The sequence below is a fragment of the Rhinolophus sinicus genome, chromosome 4 (assembly GCF_057876585.1).
Source record: "Rhinolophus sinicus isolate RSI-liver-muscle chromosome 4, RSI-T2T, whole genome shotgun sequence".
NCBI lineage: Eukaryota > Metazoa > Chordata > Mammalia > Chiroptera > Rhinolophidae > Rhinolophus > Rhinolophus sinicus.
The window spans coordinates 111,576,860-111,583,480 of NC_142504.1; the positions used below are offsets into that span (position 1 = coordinate 111,576,860).

Here is a 6,621-nt window from a genome sequence, read left to right on the forward strand (position 1 = left end):
AGGCCAACATTACCCTGATACCAAAACCTGGTAAGGACAACACAACAAAAAAAGAAAACTACAGACCAATATCTCTGCTGAATACAGATGCAAAAATCCTAAACAAAATTCTAGCAAATCGAATACAACAATGCATTAAAAAGATTATTCATCACGACCAAGTGGGGTTCCTCCCAGGGGCACAAGGATGGTTCAACTTAATATATCTTATCATCATTCTATAAGTGATATTATTAGTTATTAGTGGACAATATGTCAAGAAGTAGCTAGCTATACATTAAGTCCTCTTTCCACTGAGACTTGGCATGTGTTAATAATGTTGAGATGGCTAGAATACAGGAGAAAAAGAGAAGATGGGTATGACTGATTTCTGAACATGAGCGCCTTTGAAAAAAGACAGGGAGGACTGAATCAGAAGGGTGGTTGTTTTCATAGAAATTCCTTCCTGATATTGCATGCACTAGCGGACTGTCTGGATTGACTCAGTCACCGTAGGATGGAGTCATCTCACTACTTGAAATAATAACATTAAAATAATAATCATTATTTTCATTATTGTTTCATGCCTGTAGTTACTCGGTTAAGATGATAAATGTCACTTTCCTATTAACATATATCAGATCCCCAAGTTGAATTTACATATGTGTTATAATCTAGATCAGGAGAAAAGAGATTCAACAGAAACCTTGTGTCTTGCACTAATGAACTGTGCGCTACAGCCAAGAGAAACATTTGGAGAGTCAAACAGGGGATATTTTTTCTGAGTCAACATTCAGTGTTCAAAAGCAATGGATTTATCTCTATAAACGTTTAGATCATGATAGAGAGACGTATATCGAGCACTTGGCAAGGAAAAATGGCAGAGATCATGTTGTTTTATTAACTTCTTTGTTAAAACCACAACCTTTTGGTATTTACTTTATAGATTCTCAGGAAGAGAATGCTTTCCTGTGACTGATTCAGGGAGAGGAAGCTTGTAGCCTGAAACTCAGTTTAGTAATAAGGAATGCCATCGATACCTGGCAGGGAGACTGCCACTGCATTTTGAAGTTGAAACATATTTTAAATACATACAACATTTGAATCAAGGTATAAGGACATGTCTTATAAAGGGATAAACAGGAATCCAGAACACTTTTGTAATGGAGTAACAAAACACGAAAGTTGAGAAGTAATAGAACAAGTCTCAGAAAAAAAATAAAATAATGGATCTTAGGAACTTAAAGTCAAGTTCAAGCCATGTAGTAGACAGATAAATATTTGTGGAGTGAGGAATGACAAGAAAATATCATTGTGCAGCTAACAGGTATTCAGAGTAGTCTGAGAACCTAAATCAGAAGCTATAAATGGAAATGATTAAAGAGCAAACCCTAAAGTGCCAGTTATTAAATCAGTGCAGAAGTACATAGATCTTTAAAGGAAAAGCAGGCATTCTGAAAGCCCACAGTGAAGCCAAAGCTTTCAAATAAGAGGGACATCATAGAGAAGTCTCCAAAAGAAAAGTCATTTCCTAAATCAAGAGTGACTAGCAAGCTAGATTCAGGGAGGTCTGGCCGTGGAATATGGTCTCTGGAGGTGGAGCTCAGGCTGAATTCCAGGCCTTGTCATTATCAGGAGGCAAAACAATACCCCAGTCCTGAAGTGACAAGGGAAAAAGAGAACCAGATACAAATCTTTCCATATCGAGATAGACTTTCTAAAACTGTGCTCTGAAGCAAGAGTTGGGCCACAGGGAAGTAAGGCAAGGACTAAACCACTCAGTTAGGATGATTAGAGCGGAGCTGATGTACAGTCCCTGCACCCAGACCTGGGCTGTCCCCATTACTAGCATCACAGCCTCTGATGGGCTGGGTTGTAACTGTGAGGCGGGATTAAACAACGACCACCCAAATGGGAACAAGCGAAGCTTATGTGTCAGGCTGTTGGTGTGGGGAAGCTGGAAACGGGTTAACTGGAAGAAGATCGATCATCTTACGTGATGGTTTATGAGTACATACTTATTTTTTCTTGTTGGTGCTCAGTTAGAAGTGGGGACAAAATTGAAGGAAGCCAGGTATCTCTGATCACATCCTGGTAATTGGGCGCTGACTTCTGCAGCCAGAAGCTGTGGTTTGGCTCCCCAGCTACTTGCTGCAGAGACTGAGGGCCTGAGTTCAGGTGTTATACAGGCTCCGGCACTGTCTGTTTGCAAGGTCAGGCTCTCAATGAGTTAATGGCATCGAATGTAAAATGGGCAAACCAAAGGAGAAAAGATACAACAAATGGGTATACCTCTGTCACAAGGAAAGTGTTGGCACAGAGTAAATGGCAATCTGAGAATTCCTAATTGACTGAATTAAATTTTCAGGAAAGAAAAGAAAAGAAAGAGAGAAAGAAAGGAAGGGAGGAAGAGAAAAAAAGAAGCATGAATTAATTTGATTTTACCTTGAAATGCCCAGATTCATTTTCTACTTTCTGGGACTAATGAGGTTTTTGAAATAATCCAGACCTTTTAGATACTTTTTAAAGCTACATTGTGAATAGCTGAATTCATGGATTGTGGAAGTAACTCACTATTATATATCCTATAAATGCCAGCTTCTCGTCCTGATAGAATGGGAAGTATCACTTAGGAATGCATCTCCACACTCAAGTTTAGTGGAAAGAATGAAGCCCTCCAAAGTGAAAAGAAAAAATGTTTAAAAAGCCCAACAAAGAAATAAAAAAGAAGTTTCCCTTAGAACACTTTTATTTTTTTTTTAGGATCTTAGAGTAAGTTTATTTTTTTACGATTATAAACTTAATGCAAAGTCTTCACAAGAAATTTAGAAAGCACAACGATGAAGAAAGAATGAAAATATAACTATTAAAAGATGACCCAAATATAAAACAAGCTTTCTAAGTCATCGTTTTTTGTTTTGTTTTGTTTTGTTTTGTTTTGTTTTGTTTTTATCTCAGCCGATCAGCAAAGATTACCTTTAGGAGAAGGACCATTCCAGAAAAACACCTAGATCTTCTTCTCTCAGAATGTAATTTGATGAACACTAATCCCTGATCTGCTTTTTCAAAAAAAGGAAAAAAAGCTGTTCTCTCACCTATTTGGAAATGCACACTCTCTCTTTCTTTTGTGCATTAAGAGATCAAAGGCTGTCAGGAATCCTGTTGTAAAGAAACCTGATTAATTTCCTCAGACCATCAGTCCATGGAAATGTCGCGAGCAAATGGCAGGACATGGCCGAGTGAACAGACAGAAGGGAGTTTACCCTCTTTAACAGCTGAACAGGCACGTGGAAGGCCATGACAAGCAAACACAGGAAATCAGCCTCTAAGAATCGTAAGTGCCTCACTCCCAAAGCAGAGAAATCATATCTTGTGGCTGAGGGATTTTTTTGATGAAGGATTTATAGGAGATAAGAAAGACAGCACTAGAGCTAGCCAGACGTTTTGTTTCAATTTAGAAAAGCAGGTGTCAAAAGTTTAGAGAGCACATGAGAGTGGCTGCGGTCACATTGTTTAAAACAGAATAAATGATCCGGAAATGCAATCTCACATAGCATAAAAAGTAAATTTAGAAAATACAAGCCAAAGTAATCTCTGTAATGAAGGAAGGAGGAATGGATGGGAAATGCTCAGTGACACTACATGCGCAGCTCTGTGGTGTTAAAAGGACTTGACCTAAATAGGAAAAAGAATCAATAATGAAGAAGCTCAAACGCAAGGTACAGAGATTCTGGGATAATTTTTTAAAGCTTAACTAATGATATGCAATTTATGGAAAGTCAACAAGTGAAAGAGAAACTTTAACTCTCCTTTAAACAACAAGAAAAATGTAGTAGAAAAAACTACTCCTCAGTAGGGAGATGGGGCCAGAGCCAATAATCTCCTCCGTAGCTTCTGTCTCCTGAAGAAAGTATAATTACATCCAAATGACAAAGGACTCAGAACGTGATCGAAGGCCTAGTGGGTTGAACAGCAGAAAGAGGGCCTTTTAAGTGAGGTCATTGCTTGAGCTATTTAAGCCCCTATGACGGAAAAATCTTTTCAAAATTTGAAGGATTACAGAAAACAAGTTAGAAGGGAAAATGTCCTCATTTTTAATAAGGAGTAAAAGGCTCACTTCACAGAAGGTGAAGTTCAGATTCTACAAACTGGCCAGCTCAAGGCAACCTTCTGATATACCCTATGAAGAATCATTAAATTGATGCTAGATAAACCCTGAAAAAGAAAACGGTGAACACTATGAGTAGGCTAGTTTTAATATGTAGTCATTCTAGTCTGGATACTGCTGGATAAAAATCATAAACCTACACATCTCTGAGCACTTTCCCCTTCCACCAATCCTTGTCAACTGCTGGAAAGCGTCTATTCCAGGTACGTGGTCTCCCCCGTCACCATGGAGTACAGTGTTGGAAGCCTGCACCTCCAACCTGAAGTTCCTCGGCGTCACCAGCTGCTCCTCAGCCCTAAAGCAAGGTCTCATCACTGAACTAACGGGAACAAAGTGTCTACCAAGGAGATGGTATGTTTACAGCATCTACGTGGATTTACATAAGTGATGATGTTAGGCGCTGCAGCAAAGCCGTCTCTGTTCATCCAGTTCTGCAGCTGCAGCATGAAAGCAGCCACCACAACACAGAACACAGCACCGTGGCCCTGTTTCAATAAAACTTTATTTGCAAAACCAGGCAGCAGGCTGGATTTGGTACACAGGCCACAGGTTTTTCAACCACTGATTTTGGACTTGATAAAAGGCTTTGGCTCTACAAAGCATTATTTGTTATTCCATTTTCATTATTGCATCAGCCAAGTTGTTTTCTTGTAAATCAAGATATTTTGCTGTTTGCTTTTTTAATTATTTTATTCTTAAAGTATTCCACATTATGTCTTCACATGCATGATGTGAGATCAGTATATGCTGTATGGTTGTATATCCTTTACAATAATGTGTTAGGGAGTTGCAAGGATTAGGATAATCATTCCATTAACGAATATTTGTTTTTCCTAAGGACCTTCACATTATTCAAAGAATATGGTAAATTCAGGTAATAAGGCTCAATAACTAGATTGTTAGCTCTTCCAACAAAGGAGGGAACGCTTTTTATATCTGTCAGATAGCCCACACAATAACCGGTAATAAACAGGGGTTCTTGGCTGCACAATCATTGATTTAAATGTGTTTTTTCTTTTTATTTCTCTAAAAGAAGTTAAGGTCTCCTATTTAGAGTAGGGTTTTATTTTCACATGACAATTAATTGTTCTCTGTTCAGTGCTCGCTTTGGCGGCACATATACTAAAATTGGAACAATACAGAGAAGATGAGCGTGACCCCTGCGCAAGGATGACACGCGAATTCGTGAAGCATTCCATATAAAAAAAAAAAAAAAAATTGTATGTTCAAAATACAAAGACCTCTCAGTATAATAATCTACAAAACATTCAAATTCTAAGGTAACTATTTTAAAAAATTAGAGAAAATATTACATTGTAGTATTATACATGCTAATTTTTTAACATGCCACCTTTTATTGGTGGTAGGTATTAAATAAAATAACAGTGTCAACACAAGATTTCTAGCATTTATCACAAATCATTTCACCATGAGAACTATCCATGTATTTTAATCTAAATTATTGCAGCATAGAGACTGCTGTGTTTTCTTCAGCTAAATTCAGCCTCACGGTTGTAATAGTCCTACCTGCTTTGAAATGCTGAATTGCCAAGCTATTTCTACTCTGGAGTCTAACATATGCAATGTTCACCCACTAAGAGCCTGGCCCCGGCAGGCAACTTCTTGTTTACTTTGTTTCTTGTGAGCCTTTGAAAAATTATTATACAGTCTTTGTTGACAAGCTTTTGCAATGACTAAAACTGTCATGTCCAAATAGTGCTTTAAGGCAATTTGATGCATATGCAAAGAAACATCATTAAGGGTCTTTTATACTGAGAATTGCCTGCTATAAATATCATCTTATATTCATATATTGCTGTACTGTATGTTGCATACAAGCACATCTGCCTATATTTCTGATGGTTAATTTTTTTCTATTAAAGTTTAGTGGAGTGACAATTGTTAGTAAAGTTACACAGATTTCAGGTGTACAATTCTGAAATATATCACATTATATGTTTACCACCCAGCATCAGTTCTCTTTCCATCATCCACGGTTAATTTAAGACTGAATAGATTGCTATTCTCTTGAAATTTCTATTGAAAGAAATGATAATAAATTTGAAAAAATTCAGAATAGACTTCTACTCCATACTTCCAAAAGGATAATGTCTCAACATGGCTTATTTTATAGCAAATGTGCAACAAAATATTTACCTTTTTAAATTGAGTGTATTTCTAATTAAAGAACTCATTAGGGGGATTTAAGCAATTACCATGTCTGTTGCCATTGCCATTGCAACATAAGAGACTTAAAACAACAACAAAGATATCACTGAAATGGTATTTCAAAATTCTGAAAGAGTTTCTTGGTTTATATGTATTAAAAGTCCATGCGAACAGGCAAAACACGCCAAAGAGAGAACCAAAGGCTGACAAAATTATCAGGTGGTTCAGAACTCAACATCTCTCTTATCTACTTTTCCAGCTTACTTCTTTCACAGGAGCAACTCACATTGGCAATCAGGGGGAGA

The 6,621-nt window shown here is 37.4% G+C and overlaps 1 non-coding gene across 1 annotated transcript; it reads left to right on the forward strand.

Annotated features, from left to right (window-relative positions):
- The first annotated feature begins 5,245 nt into the window (after positions 1-5,245).
- On the forward strand, positions 5,246-5,352 carry LOC141567049 (U6 spliceosomal RNA). The gene has a single exon (XR_012489445.2). It is a non-coding gene; the product is annotated as a U6 spliceosomal RNA (small nuclear RNA).
- Positions 5,353-6,621: the final 1,269 nt, after the last annotated feature.